This window comes from Bufo bufo, chromosome 10, assembly GCF_905171765.1.
Source record: "Bufo bufo chromosome 10, aBufBuf1.1, whole genome shotgun sequence".
Taxonomy (NCBI): domain Eukaryota; kingdom Metazoa; phylum Chordata; class Amphibia; order Anura; family Bufonidae; genus Bufo; species Bufo bufo.
The window spans coordinates 48,565,696-48,589,170 of NC_053398.1; positions in this window are offsets into that span (position 1 = coordinate 48,565,696).

Sequence of the window (23,475 nt, forward strand, 5' to 3'; positions counted from 1 at the left end):
AAGTATACTGCTCCCCCGCTCCCCACTACACTTTACCATGGCAAACAGGACTTTAGTGTCCTGGCAGCCATGGTAACCATTCAGAAAAAGCTAAACGTCGGATCCGGTAATGCGCCGAAACGACGTTTAGCTTAAGGCCGGATCCGGATTAATGCCTTTCAATGGGCATTAACTCCGGATCCGGCCTTGCGGCAAGTGTTCAGGATTTTTGACCGGAGCAAAAAGCGCAGCATGCTGTGGTATTTTCTCCGCCCAAAAAACGTTCCGTTCCGGAACTGAAGACATCCTGATGCATCCTGAACGGATTTCTCTCCATTCAGAATGCATGGGGATAATCCTGATCAGGATTCTTCCGGCATTGAGCCCCGACGACGGAACTCTATGCCGGAACAGAACAACGCAAGTGTGAAGGAGCCCTAAGTGGTTATATTAGGTGGACACTGTTCTCCACCCTCCATCTGGACACCCCTGGTCTCCTTTTCGTTTTCCTATTAAATATGATCGAGCGGAAAAGTGGGACAAATTATTGAAGCGCAAATGTGGGACAACTTATTAAAGTTTAAGCATTGAATGAAAGGAGGTGGCGCATCAATTAAATAAGAATTTTTTTAATTAAATTCCCTGTCACCTATGCAGAGCAGGGGTTTGTATATGCCAAAATTGGTAACATGTCACCTGGAAATGTAACAGACGATTTCTTGAAATTTATGTCCCTATCACACATTCAGTGCAGGAGTTTAATCATGGCAAAAATGGTCAAATGTCACCCAAGAATGTAACAGACAAATTAGTAAAATGTTGTTACCTGTCTACTACGTATAGCAGTGGTATATCACACCCAAGAATTGGTGAATTTCACCAGAAAATGTAACAGACAAATTAGTGAAATGTTTTTACATGTCTACTAGGTATAGCAGGGGTATATCACACCCGAAAATTGGTTAATTTCACCAGAAAATGTAACAGTCAAATTAGTGAAATGTTTTTACCTGTCTACTAGGTACAGCAAAGGTATATCACAGCCAAAAATTGGTGAATTTCACCAGAAAGTATAACAGACAAATTAGTGAAATGTTTTTACCTGTCTTCTAGGTACAGCCGAGGTATATCACACCCAAAAATTGGTGAATTTCACCCGAAAATGTAACAGACAAATTTGTGAAATGTTTTTACCTGTCTACTAGGTACAGCAGGGGTATATCATACCCAAATATTGGTGAATTTCACCAGAAAATGTAACAGACAAATTAGTGAAATGTTTTTACCTGTCTACTAGGTATAGCAGTGGTATATCACACTAAAAAATTGGCAAATTTCACCAGAAAATGTAACAGACAAATTAGTGAAATGTTTTTACCTGTCTACTAGGTACAGCCGGGGTATATCACACCCAAAAATTGGTGAATTTCACCATAAAATGTAATAGACAAATTAGTGAAATGTTTTTACCTGTCTACTAGGTACAGCAGGGGTATATGACACCCAAAAAATTGTGAATTTCACCTGAAAATGTAACAGACAAATTAGTGAAATGTTTTTACCTGTCTACTAGGTATAGCAGTGGTATATCACACACAAAATTGGTGAATTTCACCCGAAAATGTAACAGACAAATTTGTGAAATATTTTGACCTGTCTACTAGGTACAGCAAAGGTATATCACAGCCAAAAATTGGTGAATTTCACCGGAAAGTATAACAGACAAATTAGTGAAATGTTTTTACCTGTCTTCTAGGTATAGCAGGGGTATATCACACCCAAAGATTGGTGAATTTCACCAGAAAATGTAACAGACAAATTAGTGAAATGTTACCTGTCTACTAGGTAGAGCAGGGGTATATCACAGCCAAAATTTGGTGAATTTCACCAGAAATGTAACAGACAAATTAGTGAAATTTGTTTACCTGTCTACTAGGTAGAGCAGGGGTATATCACAGCCAAAAATGTATGAATTTCACCTGAAAATGTAACAGACAAATAAGTGAAATGACAAAATATAATAAAATATGTACAAAAAAAATTTAAAAATGTGATTTTTAGAGGTGGAGGTCCATATGGAGTAGAAGTTTGAGGAGCCGGTGGACGTAGCGGTGTAGGTGGATGCGGCGGTGGAGGAGGACGAGGTAGCCAACACAGTTTTTTATTTTATTAGGGTACACTCCAAAAGAGTGTGAAATATCCAAAATACAACAATGAGCAATTGCGCTGTAGTATAACAATGGCTGGTTAAGGCCGGTATACATGTCTATTCTGCAAAGGTATGGACAAGTCCTGTGGGATCCATGCCTGGTTCATTTTAATGAACGTGAGCTTGCCCACATTGGCTGTGGACAGGCGGCTGCGCTTGCCTGTGATAACGCCCCCTGCCGTGCTAAACACACGTTCAGACAATACACTGGCTGCAGGTGTGCCAGGCTGCCCAGAGGCAATGAAAAGCTGTCCTCTGTCGGAAGTGTATCGTCTGTGTCCTCTGTATCTCCCCAGCCACGCACCAGTGATGGCCATGAACTGGTTTGGGTGCCACCCTGCTGTGAACACGGTTCCTCTTCCTACATCTCCTCCTCCTCATCCTCCACCTTGTCATCCTCCCAAACTGTGCCCTGGCTGGACAATTGTGTACCTGGCATTTGTGGGTTCAGTAACCCACCCTCGGAGCATCTTGTGAATGACTGGCCGGAAACCCTATGAAATTATCCCTCTTCCTCCTCCTCCTCCTGTGCCACATCCTCTTCCATCATCGTCAGCAGCGTTTTTTCAAGGAGGCATAAAAATGGGATAGTAACGCTGAAAACGGCGTCATGTTTTGGTGGAGTACTCAAAACAGCGCAACAAGGAACACAGGTCTCGCATGGAGGCCCAGTCATCGGTGGTGAAGTGGTGCTGTTCCGCAGAGCGACTCACCCGTGCGTGCTGCAGCTGAATCTCCACTATCGCCTGCTGCTGCTCGCACAGTCTGGCCAGCATGTGCAAGGTGGAGTTCCAAAATAAAGGCACCGAAGTGCTAGTGGCTCACCAGTCTTCCTAATGGGTAGGTGCACACCCCTCAGCACCCCCCATCCTGGAGTAGGAATAAATATGAATGAATAAACTGGATGGGGGGCACTCTATATTTGGTGACACCTTGAATTATTCATTCAAGTTGGAGTTCCACCCTGTGGGCACGTCACATGTGAGGCATGTGAGGCGGTGAGCGGGAAGGCCGAAGTTACGCTGCAGCACTGACAGGCGAGCAGCAGCAGGGTGAGAATGCCGAAAGCGCACACAGACAGCCCGCACTTTATGCAGCAGCTCTGACATATCGGGGTAATTTTTAAGGAATCTCTGCACCACCAAATTCAGCTCATGTGCCAGGCAAGGGATGTGCGTCATACCGGCTAGTCCCAGAGCTGCTACAAGATTTCGCCTATTATCGTACACCACCAGGCCGGGCTTGAGGCTCACTGGCACCAACCACTCATCGGTCTGTTGTTCAAGGCCCGTCCACAGCTCCTGCGCGGTGTGGGGTTTGTCCCCCAAACAGATAAGTTTTAAAACTGCCTGCTATCGTTTACCCCTGGCTGTGCTAAAGTTGGTGGTGAAGGTGTTACGCTGACCGGATGAAGAGCTGGTAGAGGATGAGGAAGCGGAGTAGGAGGAGGAAGCAACATGAGGCAAAGAGAAGCACCCTGCAATCCTTGGTGGTGGAAGGACATGCGCCAAACTGCTATCCGCCTCAGGCACAGCCGCCACTGCATTTACCCAGTGTGCTGTTATAGAGATAAAACGTCCCTGACCGTGCTCACTGGTCCACGTATCCGTAGTTAGGTGGACCTTGCCACAGATGGTGTTGCACAGTGCACACCTGATTTTGTCCCCCACTTGGTTGTGCAGGGAAGGGATGGCACGCCTGGAAAAGTAGTGGTGGCTGGGCACGATGTATTGTGAGACAGCCACTGCCATAAGGCTTTTAAATCTCTCCATCTCCACCAGACGGAATGATAGCATTTCAAAGGCCAGTAATTTAGAAATGCTGGCATTCAGGGCTAGGGATCGCGGGTGGGTAGGGGGGTACTTCCTCTTCCGCTCCAGTGTTTGGGAGATGGAGAGCTGAACACTTCTGTGGGACATTGTGGAGATGCTTGATGACCCAGGTGGTGGTGTTGCTGGCAGATCCTCTGTTTGCGGGGTGGCAGGTGCCACTGTCACTCCAGAGGTGGATGAAGAGGCCGAGTCTGCAGCAGAAGAGGAAGTAGGAGGAGGTGTCTACTCCACTGCAGCTCGTGCTTTGCACTTAGATCCCTGGTCATGCAGGTTGTGCTCAGGTTGAGAACGTTTATGGCTCGCTTCAGGCTCTGATTACACAGCGTGCAAACCACTTGTGTCTTGTCGTCAGCATATTGTCTGAAGAACTGCCACGCCAGGCAACTCTATGGAGCTGGCTTTAGTGTGCTCGGTCCCTTGCTGCGGTGGGCAGTAGCAGGCGTACTTTCTAGGGGACGGCCATTCCGCTTTTGCACCCTGCTCCCTCTTCTGCTGTGTTGGTGGCTCTGTGCGACCACCGCCTCTTCCTCCGAACTACACAGGTCACTCGCATGACCTTGAATCCATGTGGGGTCGAGGACCTCATCGTCCTCCACATCATCTTCCACCCAGTCTGCATCGGTGCACTCAATCTCTTCCACTTCTGGGGCAGGTATAGGTGGATGGCCCTGGGAAACCCTGCTAGCAGAGTCATCAAAAAGCAGAAGAGACTGCTGCATAACTTGGGGCTCAGACTGCTTGGCTGATTTGCAAGGGGGTGAGGTGAAAGACTAATGGACATCAGCTGCAGGTGCCAACTCTGCTCTTTCAGCAGGAGACTGGGTGGGAGACAATGTAAAGGAACTGGAGGCACTGTCAGCAACCCAATCTACTATCGCCTGTACTTGTTCTGGCCTCACCATTCGGAGAGCCGCATTAGGCCCGACCAAATACCGCTGAAGGTTCTGTCGCCTACTCGCACCTGAGGAAGGTGTTTCACTTGTGCGTGTAGCTGGCACAGATCGACCATGTCCTCTCCCTGCAACAGGAGCTCCACCAGCAGCACCGTGACCGGGGCCACGTCCCTTATTTGAAGCTCTCCTCATATTTCTCAAATTTAGGATCTTAAACAAAAGAGGTGTTTTTTTAATAACAGAATAGCACAGCGGTATCTAAAGTGTGTATCGCACACTAACAGATGCAGACAAGGCCGCAAATTAAGTACTTTGCCCAAAAAGGGTGTTTTTTTAATAACAGAATAGCGCAGCAGTATCTAAAGCGTGTATCTCACACTAACAGATGCAGACAAGGCCGCAAATTAAGTACTTTGCCCAAAAAGTGTGTTTTTTTATAACAGAATAGCACAGCGGTATCTAAAGCGTGTATCTCACACTAACAGATGCAGACAAGGCCGCAAATGAAGTACTTTGCCCAAAAAGGGTGTTTTTTTAAAAACAGAATAGCACAGCGGTATCTAAAGCGTGTATCGCACACTAACAAATGCAGACAAGGCCGCAAATTAGGTACTTTGCCCAAAAAGGGTATTTTTTAAATAACAGAATAGGACAGCGGTATGTAAAGCATGTATCTCACACTAACAGATGCAGATAAGGCCGCAAATTAAGTTTTTTGCCCAAAAGGGGTATTTTTTTAAATAACAGATTAGCACAGCGGTATCTGAAGCGTGTATCGCACACTAACAGATGCAGACAAGGCCGCAAATTAAGTACTTTGCCCAAAAATTGTGTTTTTTTAATAACAGAATAGCACAGCCGTATCTAAAGCGTGTATCTCACACTAACAGATGCAGACAAGGCCGCAAATTTAGTTTTTTTGCCAAAAAAGGGTGTTTTTTTAATAACAGAATAGCACAGCAGTATCTAAAGCATGTATCTCACACTAACAGGTGCAGACAAGGCCGCAAATTAAGTACTTTGTCTAAAAAGGGTGTTTTTTTAATAACAGAATAGCGCAGCAGTATCTAAAGCGTGTATCTCACACTAACAGATGCAGACAAGGCCGCAAATTAAGTACTTTGCCCAAAAAGTGTTTTTTTTTATAACAGAATAGCACAGCGGTATCTAAAGCGTGTATCTCACACTAACAGATGCAGACAAGGCCGCAAATGAAGTACTTTGCCCAAAAAGGGTGTTTTTTTAATAACAGAATAGCACAGCGGTATCTAAAGCGTGTATCGCACACTAACAAATGCAGACAAGGCCGCAAATTAGGTACTTTGCCCAAAAAGGGTATTTTTTAAATAACAGAATAGCACAGCGGTATCTAAAGCATGTATCTCACACTAACAGATGCAGATAAGGCCGCAAATTAAGTTTTTTGCCCAAAAGGGGTATTTTTTTAAATAACAGAATAGCACAGCGGTATCTGAAGCGTGTATCGCACACTAACAGATGCAGACAAGGCCGCAAATTAAGTATTTTGCCCAAAAAGGGTGTTTTTTTAATAACAGAATATGACAGCGGTATCTAAAGCATGTATCTCACACTAACAGATGCAGACAAGGCCGCAAATTAAGTACTTTGCCCAAAAAGGGTGTTTTATTAATAACAGAATAGCAAAGCGGTATCTAAAGCGTGTATCACACACTAACAGATGCAGACAAGGCCGCAAATTAAGTACTTTGCCCAAAAATTGTGTTTTTTTAATAACAGAATAGCACAGCCGTATCTAAAGCGTGTATCTCACACTAACAGATGCAGACAAGGCCGCAAATTTAGTTTTTTGCCAAAAAAGGGTGTTTTTTTAATAACAGAATAGCACAGCAGTATCTAAAGCATGTATCTCACACTAACAGGTGCAGACAAGGCCGCAAATTAAGTACTTTGCCCAAAAAGGGTGTGTTTTCAAATAACAGAATAGCACAGCGGTATCTTAAGCATGTATCGCACACTAACAGATGCAGACAAGGCCGCAAATTAAGTATTTTGTCCAAAAAGGATGTTTTTTTAATAACAGAATAGCACAGCGGTATCTAAAGCGTGTATCTCACACTAACAGATGCAGACAAGGCCGCAAATTAAGTACTTTGCCCAAAAAGGGTGTTTTTTTAATAACAGAATAGCACAGTGGTATCTTAAGTGTTTATCGCACACTAACAGATGTAGACAAGGCGGCAAATTAAGTTTTTTGCCCAAAAAAGGTGTTTTTTTAATAACAGAATAGCACAGCGGTATCTAAAGCATGTATCTCACACTAACAGAAGCAGACAAGGCCGCAAATTAAGTATTTTGCCCAAAAAGGGAGTTTTTTTTAATAACAGTATATCACAGTGGTATCTAAAGCGTGTATCTCACACTGACAGATGCAGCTGTAAAATGTAGTATTTTGCCCAAAAGTATTTCAAGCTTGTTTTTAACAATCACAGATGCAGCAAAGGCTGCAATATTAAGTACTTTGCCCAAAAAGGGTGTTTTTTTAATAACAAAATATAACAACAGTATCTAAAGGGTGTATCTCACACCACTAACAGATGCAGACAAGGCTGGCAAATTAAGTACTTTGCCCAAAAAGTTTTTTTTTTTAATAACAGAATAGGACAGCGGTTTCTAAAGCGTGTATCTCACACTAACAGATGCAGACAAGGCCGCAAATTAAGTATTTTGCCCAAAAAGGGTGTTTTTTTTATAACAGTATATCACAGTGGTATCTAAAGCGTGTATCTCACACTGACAGATGCAGCAAGGGCTGTAAAATTGAGTATTTTGCCCAAAATGGGTGTTTTTTTAAAACCCAGAAAATTAGAGCTGTATTTCTAGCTTAAATTGCACACTGACTAATGCGGCAGAGGCCCCAGATGGAGGGTATTGCCAAAAATGGGTGTTTTTTTAAAAGCCAGAAAATTATTTTGCTTGTTTTTAACAATCACCGATGCAGCAAAGGCTGCAATATTAAGTACTGTGCCCAAAAAAGGTGTTTTTTTAATAACAGAATATGACAACAGTATCTAAAGGATGTATCTCACACTAACAGATGCAGACAAGGCCGCAAATTAAGTACTTTGCCCAAAAAGGATGTTTTTTTTTAATAACAGAATATGACAGCGGTATCTAAAGCGTGTATCTGACACTGACAGATGCAGCAAGTGCTGTAAAATTTAGTATTTTGCCCAAAATGGGTGTTTTTTAAAACCCAGAAAATTAGAGCTGTATTTCTAGCTTAAATTGCACATTGACTAATGCGGCAGAGGCCCCAGATGGAGGGTATTGCCAAAAATAGGTGATTTTTAAAAGCCAGAAAATTATTGAAATATCTCAAGCTTGTTTTTAACAATCACGGATGCAGCAAAGGCTGCAATATTAAGAACTTTGCCCAAAAAGGGTGTTTTTTTTAAATAGCAGAATATGACAGCGGTATCTAAAGCGTGTATCTCACACTGACAGATGCAGCAAGGGCTGTAAAATTTTGTATTTTGCCCAAAAATCGTGTTTTTTAAAACCCAGAAAATTATAGCTGTATTTCTATCTTAAATTGCACACTGACTAATGCTGCAAAGGCCACAGATGCAGTGGCGTCTGTAGCTTGCAAATTTACTGGGGTCCAGGACAAAAGTAGTGGGGGCAACTATAACAACGATACATTTACACAAGTACGCTTCGAAATGCTGCGATACTTTACCCAATACCTAAAACCGCAACAGGGAAGAAAAGTCCTGCTTTCTGTGGTTTAAAAAAAAAAAAAAACACTCAGATTTCAACATATCCTAGCTGCCTGTGGATGACACTTTTATAGGGAGGGGGATCTGTGGATGACACTGCTATGGGGGGGATCTGTGGATGCCACATACCGTATATAGCATCTTATGCTATATGTGTCATCCACAGATCCACCCCATGACAGTGTCATCCCCATTTCCCCCTCCATAACAGTGTCATCCACAGATCTCCCTCCCCGCCTCTCACAGGAGTGTACATTTGACATTTCTAAACTGTGGCGGATCCAGAGCCTGGTCTCGGGAGGGGCAATTCCAGATTATTTTCTGTCCGCCGCCACAGAACAAGGGTGCTTATAGAACAGACTACACAGTGTAGAGGTATACTGTACATTGTGTGGCACAGTGTAAAGGTATACTGTACATTGTGTGGCACATAGAGTTGAGCGAACACCTGGATGTTCGGGTTCGAGAAGTTCGGCCGAACTTCCCGGAAATGTTCGGGTTCGGGATCCGAACCCGACCCGAACTTCGTCCCGAACCCGAACCCCATTGAAGTCAATGGGGACCCGAACTTTTCGGCACTAAAAAGGCTGTAAAACAGCCCAGGAAAGGGCTAGAGGGCTGCAAAAGGCAGCAACATGTAGGTAAATCCCCTGCAAACAAATGTGGATAGGGAAATGAATTAAAATAAAAATTAAAAAAATTAAAAAATTAACCAATATCAATTGGACAGAGGTCCCATAGCAGAGAATCTGGCTTCACGTCAGCAGAGAATCAGTCTCTTCATGCCATAGCAGAGAATCTGGCTTCATGTCAGCAGAGAATCAGTCTCTTCATGCCATAGCAGAGAATCTGGCTTCATGTCAGCAGAGAATCAGTCTTCATGTCATAGCAGAGAATCAGGCTTCACGTCACCCACCACTGGAACAGGCCACTGTCACATATTTAGGCCCCGGCACCCAGACAGAGGAGAGAGGTCCCGTAACAGAGAATCTGGCTTCATGTCATAGCAGAGAATCAGGCTTCACGTCACCCACCACTGGAAGAGGCCACTGTCACACATTTAGGCCCTGGCACCCAGACAGAGGAGAGAGGTCCCGTAACAGAGATTCAGGCTTCATGTCAGCAGAGAATCAGTCTTCATGTCATAGCAGAGAATCAGGCTTCACGTCACCCACCACTGGAACAGGCCACTGTCACATATTTAGGCCCAGGAACCCAGGCAGAGGAGAGAGGTCCCGTAACAGAGAATCTGGTTTCATGTCAGCACAGAATCAGTCTTCATGTTATAGCAGAGAATCAGGCTTCACGTCACCCACCACTGGAAGAGGCCACTGTCACACATTTAGGCCCTGGCACCCAGACAGAGGAGAGAGGTCCCATAACAGAGATTCAGGCTTCATGTCAGCAGAGAATCAGTCTTCATGTCATAGCAGAGAATCAGGCTTCACGTCACCCACCACTGGAAGAGGCCACTGTCACATATTTAGGCCCAGGCACCCAGGCAGAGGAGAGAGGTCCCGTAACAGAGAATCTGGCTTCATGTCAGCACAGAATCAGTCTTCATGTTATAGCAGAGAATCAGGCTTCACGTCACCCACCACTGGAAGAGGCCACTGTCACACATTTAGGCCCTGGCACCCAGACAGAGGAGAGAGGTCCCGTAACAGAGAATCTGGCTTCCTGTCAGCACAGAATCAGTCTTCATGTTATAGCAGAGAATCAGGCTTCACGTCACCCACCACTGGAAGAGGCCACTGTCACACATTTAGGCCCTGGCACCCAGACAGAGGAGAGAGGTCCCGTAACAGAGAATCTGGCTTCATGTCAGCACAGAATCAGTCTTCATGTCATAGCAGAGAATCAGGCTTCACGTCACCCACCACTGGAAGAGGCCACTGTCACATATTTAGGCCCCGGCACCCAGACAGAGGAGAGAGGTCCCGTAACAGAGAATCTGGCTTCATGTCAGCACAGAATCAGTCTTCATGTCATAGCAGAGAATCAGGCTTCACGTCACCCACCACTGGAAGAGGCCACTGTCACACATTTAGGCCCTGGCACCCAGACAGAGGAGAGAGGTCCCGTAACAGAGAATCTGGCTTCATGTCAGCACAGAATCAGTCTTCATGTCATAGCAGAGAATCAGGCTTCACGTCACCCACCACTGGAAGAGGCCACTGTCACACATTTAGGCCCTGGCACCCAGACAGAGGAGAGAGGTCCCGTAACAGAGATTCAGGCTTCATGTCAGCAGAGAATCAGTCTTCATGTCATAGCAGAGAATAAGGCTTCACGTCACCTACCACTGGAACAGGCCATTGTCACATATTTAGGCCCAGGCACCCAGGCAGAGGAGAGAGGTCCCGTAACAGAGAATCTGGCTTCATGTCAGCACAGAATCAGTCTTCATGTTATAGCAGAGAATCAGGCTTCACGTCACCCACCACTGGAACAGGCCACTGTCACATATTTCGGCCCCGGCACCCAGACAGAGGAGAGGTTCATTCAACTTTGGGTTGCCCCGCAATATAATGGTAAAATGAAAATAAAAATAGGATTGAATGAGGAAGTGCCCTGGAGTACAATAATATATTGTTAAGGGGAGGTAGTTAATGTCTAATCTGCACAAGGGATGGACAGGTCCTGTGGGATCCATGCCTGGTTCATTTTTATGAACGTCAGCTTGTCCACATTGGCTGTAGTTTGACGCCCCCTGCCGTGCTGAATACACGTTCAGACAAAACGCTGGCCGCCGGGCAGGCCAGCACCTCCAAGGCATAAAAGGCTAGCTCTGGCCACGTGGACAATTTGGAGACCCAGAAGTTGGGGTCGAACCATCAGTCAGTACGTGGAGGGGTGTGCACAGGTACTGTTCCACCATGTTAGTGAAATGTTGCCTCCTGCTAACACGTTCCGTATCAGGTGGTGGTGCAGTTAGCTGTGGCGTGGTGACAAAACTTTTCCACATCTCTGCCATGCTAACCCTGCCCTCAGAGGAGCGGGCCGTGACACAGCTGCGTTGGCGACCTCCTGCTCCTCCTCTGCCTTCGCCTTGGGCTTCCACTGGTTCCCCTGTGACATTTGGGAATGCTCTCAGTAGCGCGTCTACCAACGTGCGCTTGTACTCGCGCATCTTCCTATCACGCTCCAGTGTAGGAAGTGAGGTGGGCACATTGTCTTTGTACCGGGGATCCAGCAGGGTGGCAACCCAGTAGTCCGCACACGTTAAAATGTGGGCAACTCTGCTGTCGTTGCGCAGGCACTGCAGCATGTAGTCGCTCATGTGTGCCAGGCTCCCCAGAGGTAAGGACAAGCTGTCCTCTGTGGGAGGCGTATCGTCATCGTCCTGTGTTTCCCCCCAGCCACGCACTAGTGATGGGCCCGAGCTGCTTTGGGTGCCACCCCGCTATGAACATGCTTCATCCTCATCCTCCTCCACCTCCTCCTCATCCTCGTCCTCCTCGTCCTCCAGTAGTGGGCCCTGTCTGGCCACATTTGTACCTGGCCTCTGCTGTTGCAAAAAACCTCCCTCTGAGTCACTTCGAAGAGACTGGCCTGAAAGTGCTAAAAATGACCCCTCTTCCTCCTCTTCCTCCTGGGCCACCTCCTCTTCCATCATCGCCCTAAGTGTTTTCTCAAGGAGACATAGAAGTGGTATTGTAACGCTGATAACGGCGTCATCGCCACTGGCCATGTTGGTGGAGTACTCGAAACAGCGCAACAGGGCACACAGGTCTCGCATGGAGGCCCAGTCATTGGTGGTGAAGTGGTGCTATTCCGCAGTGCGACTGACCCGTGCGTGCTGCAGCTGAAACTCCACTATGGCCTGCTGCTGCTCGCACAGTCTGTCCAGCATGTGCAAGGTGAAGTTCCACCTGGTGGGCATGTCGCATATGAGGCGGTGACCGGGAAGGCCGAAGTTACGCTGTAGCGCAGACAGGCGAGCAGCGGCAGGGTGTGAACGCCGGAAGCGCGAACAGACGGCCCGCACTTTATGCAGCAGCTCTGACATGTCGGGGTAGTTGCGAATGAACTTCTGCACCACCAAATTCAGCACATGCGCCAGGCAAGGGATGTGCGTCAAACCGGCTAGTCCCAGAGCTGCAACGAGATTTCGCCCATTATCGCACACCACCAGGCCGGGCTTGAGGCTCACCGGCAGCAACCACTCGTCGGTCTGTTGTTCTATACCCCGCCACAACTCCTGTGCGGTGTGGGGCCTGTCCCCCAAACATATGAGTTTCAGAACGGCCTGCTGACGTTAACCCCGGGCAGTGCTGAAGTTGGTGGTGAAGGTGTGTGGCTGACTGGATGAGCAGGTGGAAGAAGAGGAGGAGGAAGCTGAGTAGGAGGAGGAGGAGACAGGAGGCAAAGAATGTTGCCCTGTGATCCTTGGCGGCGGAAGAACGTGCGCCAAACAGCTCTCCGCCTGGGGCCCAGCCGCCACTACATTTACCCAGTGTGCAGTTAGGGAGATATAGCGTCCCTGGCCGTGCTTACTGGTCCACGTATCTGTGGTTAGGTGGACCTTGCCACAGATGGCGTTGCGCAGTGCACAATCGGACACTTAGTTGTGCAGGGAAGGCACGGCTCTCTTGGAGAAGTAGTGGCGGCTGGGAACAACATACTGTGGGACAGCAAGCGACATGAGCTGTTTGAAGCTGTCTGTGTCCACCAGCCTAAATGACAGTATTTCATAGGCCAGTAGTTTAGAAATGCTGGCATTCAGGGCCAGGGATCGAGGGTGGCTAGGTGGGAATTTACGCTTTCTCTCAAATGTTTGTGAGATGGAGAGCTGAACGCTGCCGTGTGAAATGGTTGAGATGCTTGGTGACGCAGGTGGTGGTGTTGGTGGTACATCCCATGTTTGCTGGGCGGCAGGTGCCAACGTTCCTCCAGAGGCGGAGGAAGAGGCCGAGGCTGCAGCAGCAGAAGAGGCCGAGGCGGCAGCAGCAGAAGAGGCCGAGGCGGCAGCAGCAGAAGAGGTAGCAGGGGGAGCCTGAGTGACTTCCTTGTTTTTAAGGTGTTTACTCCACTGCAGTTCATGCTTTGCATGCAGGTGCCTGGTCATGCAGGTTGTGCTAAGGTTCAGAATGTTAATGCCTCGCTTCAGGCTCTGATGGCACAGCGTGCAAACCACTCGGGTCTTGTCGTCAGCACATTGTTTGAAGAAGTGCCATGCCAGGGAACTCCTTGAAGCTGCCTTTGGGGTGCTCGGTTCCAGATGGCGGCGGTCAGTAGCAGGCGGAGTCTCTTGGCGGCGGGTGTTCTGATTTTGCCCACTGCTCCCTCTTTTGCTACGCTGTTGGCTCGGTCTCACCTCTGCCTCTTCCTCCGAACTCTGAAAGTCAGTGGCACGACCTTCATTCCATGTGGGGTCTAGGAGCTCATCGTCCCCTGCATCGTCTTCCACCCAGTCTTGATCCCTGACCTCCTGTTCAGTCTGCACACTGCAGAAGACGCAGCAGTTGGCACCTGTGTTTCGTCATCATCAGAGACGTGCTGAGGTGGTATTCCCATGTCCTCATCATCAGGAAACATAAGTTGTTGTGCGTTAGTGCATTCTATCTCTTCCACCCCTGGGGAAGGGCTAGGTGGATGCCCTTGGGAAACCCTGGCAGCAGAGTCTTCAAACAGCATAAGAGACTGCTGCATAACTTGAGGCTCAGACAGTTTCCCTGATATGCATGGGGGTGATGTGACAGACTGATGGGCTTGGTTTTCATGCACCATCTGTGCGCTTTCTGCAGAAGACTGGGTGAGAGATAATGTGAACGTGCTGGATGCACTGTCGGCCACCCAATTGACTAATGCCTGTAACTGCTCAGGCCTTACCATCCTTAGAACGGCATTGGGCCCCACCAAATATCCCTGTAAATTCTGGCGGCTACTGGGACCTGAGGTAGCTGGTACACTAGGACGTGTGGCTGTGGCAGAACGGCCACGTCCTCTCCCAGCACCAGAGGGTCCACTAACACCACCACGACCATGTCCACGTCCGCGTCCGCATCCCTTACTAGATGTTTTCCTCATTGTTCCCGTTCACCACAATTTTAAAAATGGCAAATTTGGGAATAGTTTTTCAACCCAGAACAAAAACTGTGCTTTTACGGTCACTACAAATAATTTGACCAGCTAATACAGTACTGATTTGGAGGGATATAAATGTCAGGGCTATTTTTTAGGCGCTGTGTGACAGGTATACCTTTAATCACAGAATTAGACTTGTATCTGCACTGTAGCGTGTGTGTTAAGTTTTTTAGAATGACACTATCAGCACCTTGAATCTAATATACCCTTTTTGGGATAGATTTAAAGTAGGCCTGATATAGCAGAAACTACCAATTTAGAAAATGGCAAATTTGGGAATACCTTTTCAACCCAGAACAAAAACTGTGCTTTTACGGTCACTCACTACAAATAATTTGACCAGCTAAAACAGTACTGATTTAGAGGAATATAAATGTCAGGGCTATTTTTTAGGCGCTGTGTGACAGGTATACCTTTAATCACAGAATTAGACTTGTATCTGCACTGTATCGTGTGTGTTAAGTTTTTCAGAATGACACTATCAGCACCTTGAATCTAATATACCCTTTTTGGGATAGATTTAAAGTAGGCCTGATATAGCAGAAACTACCAATTTAGAAAATGGCAAATTTGGGAATACTTTTTCAATCCAGAACAAAAACTGTGCTTTTACGGTCACTCACTACAAATAATTTGACCAGCTAAAACAGTACTGATTTAGAGGAATATAAATGTCAGGGCTATTTTTTAGGCGCTGTGTGACAGGTATACCTTTAATCACAGAATTAGACTTGTATCTGCACTGTAGCGTGTGTGTTAAGTTTTTCAGAATGACACTATCAGCACCTTGAATCTAATATACCGTTTTTGGGATAGATTTAAAGTAGGCCTGATATAGCAGAAACTACCAATTTAGAAAATGGCAAATTTGGGAATACTTTTTCAACCCAGAACAAAAACTGTGCTTTTACGGTCACTACAAATAATTTGACCAGCTAAAACAGTACTGCTTTAGAGGAATATAAATGTCAGGGCTATTTTTAAGGCGCTGTGTGACAGGTATACCTTTAATCACAGAATTAGACTTGTATCTGCACTGTATCGTGTGTGTTAAGTTTTTCAGAATGACACTATCAGCACCTTGAATCTAATATACCCTTTTTGGGATAGATTTAAAGTAGGCCTGATATAGCAGAAACTACCAATTTAGAAAATGGCAAATTTGGGAATACCTTTTCAACCCAGAACAAAAACTGTGCTTTTACGGTCACTCACTACAAATAATTTTACCAGCTAAAACAGTACTGATTTAGAGGAATATAAATGTCAGGGCTATTTTTTAGGCGCTGTGTGACAGGTATACCTTTAATCACAGAATTAGACTTGTATCTGCACTGTAGCGTGTGTGTTAAGTTTTTCAGAATGACACTATCAGCACCTTGAATCTAATATACCCTTTTTGGGATAGATTTAAAGTAGGCCTGATATAGCAGAAACTACCAATTTAGAAAATGGAAAATTTGGGAATACTTTTTCAACCCAGAACAAAAACTGTGCTTTTACGGTCACTCACTACAAATAATTTGACCAGCTAAAACAGTACTGATTTAGAGGAATATAAATGTCAGGGCTATTTTTTAGGCGCTGTGTGACAGGTATACCTTTAATCACAGAATTAGACTTGTATCTGCACTGTATCGTGTGTGTTACGTTTTTCAGAATGACACTATCAGCACCTTGAATCTAATATACCCTTTTTGGGATAGATTTAAAGTAGGCCTGATATAGCAGAAACTACCAATTTAGAAAATGGCAAATTTGGGAATACTTTTTCAATCCAGAACAAAAACTGTGCTTTTACGGTCACTCACTACAAATAATTTGACCAGCTAAAACAGTACTGATTTAGAGGAATATAAATGTCAGGGCTATTTTCTAGGCGCTGTGTGACAGGTATACCTTTAATCACAGAATTAGACTTGTATCTGCACTGTAGCGTGTGTGTTAAGTTTTTCAGAATGACACTATCAGCACCTTGAATCTAATATACCGTTTTTGGGATAGATTTAAAGTAGGCCTGATATAGCAGAAACTACCAATTTAGAAAATGGCAAATTTGGGAATACTTTTTCAACCCAGAACAAAAACTGTGCTTTTACGGTCACTACAAATAATTTGACCAGCTAAAACAGTACTACTTTAGAGGAATATAAATGTCAGGGCTATTTTTAAGGCGCTGTGTGACAGGTATACCTTTAATCACAGAATTTGACTTGTATCTGCACTGTATCGTGTGTGTTAAGTTTTTCAGAATGACACTATCAGCACCTTGAATCTAATATACCGTTTTTGGGATAGATTTAAAGTAGGCCTGATATAGCAGAAACTACCAATTTAGAAAATGGCAAATTTGGGAATACTTTTTCAACCCAGAACAAAAACTGTGCTTTTACGGTCACTACAAATAACTTGACCAGCTAAAACAGTACTGATTTGGAGGAATATAAATGTCAGGGCTATTTTTTAGGCGCTGTGTGACAGGTATACCTTTAATCACAGAATTAGACTTGTATCTGCACTGTAGCGTGTGTGTTAAGTTTTTCAGAATGACACTATCAGCACCTTGAATCTAATATACCCTTTTTGGGATAGATTTAAAGTAGGCCTGATATAGCAGAAACTACCAATTTAGAAAATGGAAAATTTGGGAATACTTTTTCAACCCAGAACAAAAACTGTGCTTTTACGGTCACTCACTACAAATAATTTGACCAGCTAAAACAGTACTGATTTAGAGGAATATAAATGTCAGGGCTATTTTTTAGGCGCTGTGTGACAGGTATACCTTTAATCACAGAATTAGACTTGTATCTGCACTGTATCGTGTGTGTTACGTTTTTCAGAATGACACTATCAGCACCTTGAATCTAATATACCCTTTTTGGGATAGATTTAAAGTAGGCCTGATATAGCAGAAACTACCAATTTAGAAAATGGCAAATTTGGGAATACTTTTTCAACCCAGAACAAAAACTGTGCTTTTACGGTCACTACAAATAATTTGACCAGCTAAAACAGTACTGCTTTAGAGGAATATAAATGTCAGGGCTATTTTTAAGGCGCTGTGTGACAGGTATACCTTTAATCACAGAATTAGACTTGTATCTGCACTGTATCGTGTGTGTTAAGTTTTTCAGAATGACACTATCAGCACCTTGAATCTAATATACCCTTTTTGGGATAGATTTAAAGTAGGCCTGATATAGCAGAAACTACCAATTTAGAAAATGGCAAATTTGGGAATACCTTTTCAACCCAGAACAAAAACTGTGCTTTTACGGTCACTCACTACAAATAATTTGACCAGCTAAAACAGTACTGATTTAGAGGAATATAAATGTCAGGGCTATTTTTTAGGCGCTGTATGACAGGTATACCTTTAATCACAGAATTAGACTTGTATCTGCACTGTATCGTGTGTGTTAAGTTTTTCAGAATGACACTATCAGCACCTTGAATCTAATATACCCTTTTTGGGATAGATTTAAAGTAGGCCTGATATAGCAGAAACTACCAATTTAGAAAATGGCAAATTTGGGAATACTTTTTCAACCCAGAACAAAAACTGTGCTTTTACGGTCACTCACTACAAATAATTTGACCAGCTAAAACAGTACTGATTTAGAGGAATATAAATGTCAGGGCTATTTTTTAGGCGCTGTGTGACAGGTATACCTTTAATCACAGAATTAGACTTGTATCTGCACTGTATCGTGTGTGTTACGTTTTTCAGAATGACACCATCAGCACCTTGAATCTAATATACCCTTTTTGGGATAGATTTAAAGTAGGCCTGATATAGCAGAAACTACCAATTTAGAAAATGGCAAATTTGGGAATACTTTTTCAACCCAGAACAAAAACTGTGCTTTTACGGTCACTACAAATAATTTGACCAGCTAAAACAGTACTGCTTTAGAGGAATATAAATGTCAGGGCTATTTTTAAGGCGCTGTGTGACAGGTATACCTTTAATCACAGAATTAGACTTGTATCTGCACTGTATCGTGTGTGTTAAGTTTTTCAGAATGACACTATCAGCACCTTGAATCTAATATACCCTTTTTGGGATAGATTTAAAGTAGGCCTGATATAGCAGAAACTACCAATTTAGAAAATGGCAAATTTGGGAATACCTTTTCAACCCAGAACAAAAACTGTGCTTTTACGGTCACTCACTACAAATAATTTGACCAGCTAAAACAGTACTGATTTAGAGGAATATAAATGTCAGGGCTATTTTTTAGGCGCTGTATGACAGGTATACCTTTAACCACAGAATTAGACTTGTATCTGCACTGTATCGTGTGTGTTAAGTTTTTCAGAATGACACTATCAGCACCTTGAATCTAATATACCCTTTTTGGGATAGATTTAAAGTAGGCCTGATATAGCAGAAACTACCAATTTAGAAAATGGAAAATTTGGGAATACTTTTTCAATCCAGAACAAAAACTGTGCTTTTACGGTCACTCACTACAAATAATTTTACCAGCTAAAACAGTACTGATTTAGAGGAATATAAATGTCAGGGCTATTTTTTAGGCGCTGTGTGACAGGTATACCTTTAATCACAGAATTAGACTTGTATCTGCACTGTAGCGTGTGTGTTAAGTTTTTCAGAATGACACTATCAGCACCTTGAATCTAATATACCCTTTTTGGGATAGATTTAAAGTAGGCCTGATATAGCAGAAACTACCAATTTAGAAAATGGAAAATTTGGGAATACTTTTTCAACCCAGAACAAAAACTGTGCTTTTACGGTCACTCACTACAAATAATTTGACCAGCTAAAACAGTACTGATTTAGAGGAATATAAATGTCAGGGCTATTTTTTAGGCGCTGTGTGACAGGTATACCTTTAATCACAGAATTAGACTTGTATCTGCACTGTATCGTGTGTGTTACGTTTTTCAGAATGACACTATCAGCACCTTGAATCTAATATACCCTTTTTGGGATAGATTTAAAGTAGGCCTGATATAGCAGAAACTACCAATTTAGAAAATGGCAAATTTGGGAATACTTTTTCAACCCAGAACAAAAACTGTGCTTTTACGGTCACTACAAATAATTTGACCAGCTAAAACAGTACTGCTTTAGAGGAATATAAATGTCAGGGCTATTTTTAAGGCGCTGTGTGACAGGTATACCTTTAATCACAGAATTTGACTTGTATCTGCACTGTATCGTGTGTGTTAAGTTTTTCAGAATGACACTATCAGCACCTTGAATCTAATATACCGTTTTTGGGATAGATTTAAAGTAGGCCTGATATAGCAGAAACTACCAATTTAGAAAATGGCAAATTTGGGAATACTTTTTCAACCCAGAACAAAAACTGTGCTTTTAAGGTCACTACAAATAATTTGACCAGCTAAAACAGTACTGCTTTAGAGGAATATAAATGTCAGGGCTATTTTTAAGGCGCTGTGTGACAGGTATACCTTTAATCACAGAATTTGACTTGTGTCTGCACTGTATCGTGTGTGTTAAGTTTTTCAGAATGACACTATCAGCACCTTGAATCTAATATACCCTTTTTGGGATAGATTTAAAGTAGGCCTGATATAGCAGAAACTACCAATTTAGAAAATGGCAAATTTGGGAATACCTTTTCAACCCAGAACAAAAACTGTGCTTTTACGGTCACTCACTACAAATAATTTGACCAGCTAAAACAGTACTGATTTAGAGGAATATAAATGTCAGGGCTATTTTTTAGGCGCTGTATGACAGGTATACCTTTAATCACAGAATTAGACTTGTATCTGCACTGTATCGTGTGTGTTAAGTTTTTCAGAATGACACTATCAGCACCTTGAATCTAATATACCCTTTTTGGGATAGATTTAAAGTAGGCCTGATATAGCAGAAACTACCAATTTAGAAAATGGCAAATTTGGGAATACTTTTTCAGTCCAGAACAAAAACTGTGCTTTTACGGTCACTCACTACAAATAATTTTACCAGCTAAAACAGTACTGATTTAGAGGAATATAAATGTCAGGGCTATTTTTTAGGCGCTGTGTGACAGGTATACCTTTAATCACAGAATTAGACTTGTATCTGCACTGTAGCGTGTGTGTTAAGTTTTTCAGAATGACACTATCAGCACCTTGAATCTAATATACCCTTTTTGGGATAGATTTAAAGTAGGCCTGATATTGCAGAAACTACTAATTTAGAAAATGGCAAATTTGGGAATACTTTTTCAACCCAGAACAAAAACTGTGCTTTTACGGTCACTACAAATAACTTGACCAGCTAAAACAGTACTGATTTGGAGGAATATAAATGTCAGGGCTATTTTTTAGGCGCTGTGTGACAGGTATACCTTTAATCACAGAATTAGACTTGTATCTGCACTGTAGCGTGTGTGTTAAGTTTTTCAGAATGACACTATCAGCACCTTGAATCTAATATACCCTTTTTGGGATAGATTTAAAGTAGGCCTGATATAGCAGAAACTACCAATTTAGAAAATGGCAAATTTGGGAATACTTTTTCAATCCAGAACAAAAACTGTGCTTTTACGGTCACTTACTACAAATAATTTGACCAGCTAAAACAGTACTGATTTAGAGGAATATAAATGTCAGGGCTATTTTTTAGGCGCTGTGTGACAGGTATACCTTTAATCACAGAATTAGACTTGTATCTGCACTGTAGCGTGTGTGTTAAGTTTTTCAGAATGACACTATCAGCACCTTGAATCTAATATACCGTTTTAGGGATAGATTTAAAGTAGGCCTGATATAGCAGAAACTACCAATTTAGAAAATGGCAAATTTGGGAATACTTTTTCAACCCAGAACAAAAACTGTGCTTTTACGGTCACTACAAATAATTTGACCAGCTAAAACAGTACTGCTTTAGAGGAATATAAATGTCAGGGCTATTTTTAAGGCGCTGTGTGACAGGTATACCTTTAATCACAGAATTAGACTTGTATCTGCACTGTATCGTGTGTGTTAAGTTTTTCAGAATGACACTATCAGCACCTTGAATCTAATATACCCTTTTTGGGATAGATTTAAAGTAGGCCTGATATAGCAGAAACTACCAATTTAGAAAATGGCAAATTTGGGAATACTTTTTCAACCCAGAACAAAAACTGTGCTTTTACGGTCACTACAAATAATTTGACCAGCTAAAACAGTACTGCTTTAGAGGAATATAAATGTCAGGGCTATTTTTAAGGCGCTGTGTGACAGGTATACCTTTAATCACAGAATTAGACTTGTATCTGCACTGTATCGTGTGTGTTAAGTTTTTCAGAATGACACTATCAGCACCTTGAATCTAATATACCCTTTTTGGGATAGATTTAAAGTAGGCCTGATATAGCAGAAACTACCAATTTAGAAAATGGCAAATTTGGGAATACTTTTTCAACCCAGAACAAAAACTGTGCTTTTACGGTCACTCACTACAAATAATTTGACCAGCTAAAACAGTACTGATTTAGAGGAATATAAATGTCAGGGCTATTTTTTAGGCGCTGTGTGACAGGTATACCTTTAATCACAGAATTAGACTTGTATCTGCACTGTATCGTGTGTGTTACGTTTTTCAGAATGACACTATCAGCACCTTGAATCTAATATACCCTTTTTGGGATAGATTTAAAGTAGGCCTGATATAGCAGAAACTACCAATTTAGAAAATGGCAAATTTGGGAATACTTTTTCAATCCAGAACAAAAACTGTGCTTTTACGGTCACTTACTACAAATAATTTGACCAGCTAAAACAGTACTGATTTAGAGGAATATAAATGTCAGGGCTATTTTTTAGGCGCTGTATGACAGGTATACCTTTAATCACAGAATTAGACTTGTATCTGCACTGTAGCGTGTGTGTTAAGTTTTTCAGAATGACACTATCAGCACCTTGAATCTAATATACCGTTTTTGGGATAGATTTAAAGTAGGCCTGATATAGCAGAAACTACCAATTTAGAAAATGGCAAATTTGGGAATACTTTTTCAACCCAGAACAAAAACTGTGCTTTTACGGTCACTACAAATAATTTGACCAGCTAAAACAGTACTGCTTTAGAGGAATATAAATGTCAGGGCTATTTTTAAGGCGCTGTGTGACAGGTATACCTTTAATCACAGAATTAGACTTGTATCTGCACTGTATCGTGTGTGTTAAGTTTTTCAGAATGACACTATCAGCACCTTGAATCTAATATACCCTTTTTGGGATAGATTTAAAGTAGGCCTGATATAGCAGAAACTACCAATTTAGAAAATGGCAAATTTGGGAATACTTTTTCAACCCAGAACAAAAACTGTGCTTTTACGGTCACTCACTACAAATAATTTGACCAGCTAAAACAGTACTGATTTAGAGGAATATAAATGTCAGGGCTATTTTTTAGGCGCTGTGTGACAGGTATACCTTTAATCACAGAATTAGACTTGTATCTGCACTGTATCGTGTGTGTTACGTTTTTCAGAATGACACTATCAGCACCTTGAATCTAATATACCCTTTTTGGGATAGATTTAAAGTAGGCCTGATATAGCAGAAACTACCAATTTAGAAAATGGCAAATTTGGGAATACTTTTTCAATCCAGAACAAAAACTGTGCTTTTACGGTCACTTACTACAAATAATTTGACCAGCTAAAACAGTACTGATTTAGAGGAATATAAATGTCAGGGCTATTTTTTAGGCGCTGTGTGACAGGTAT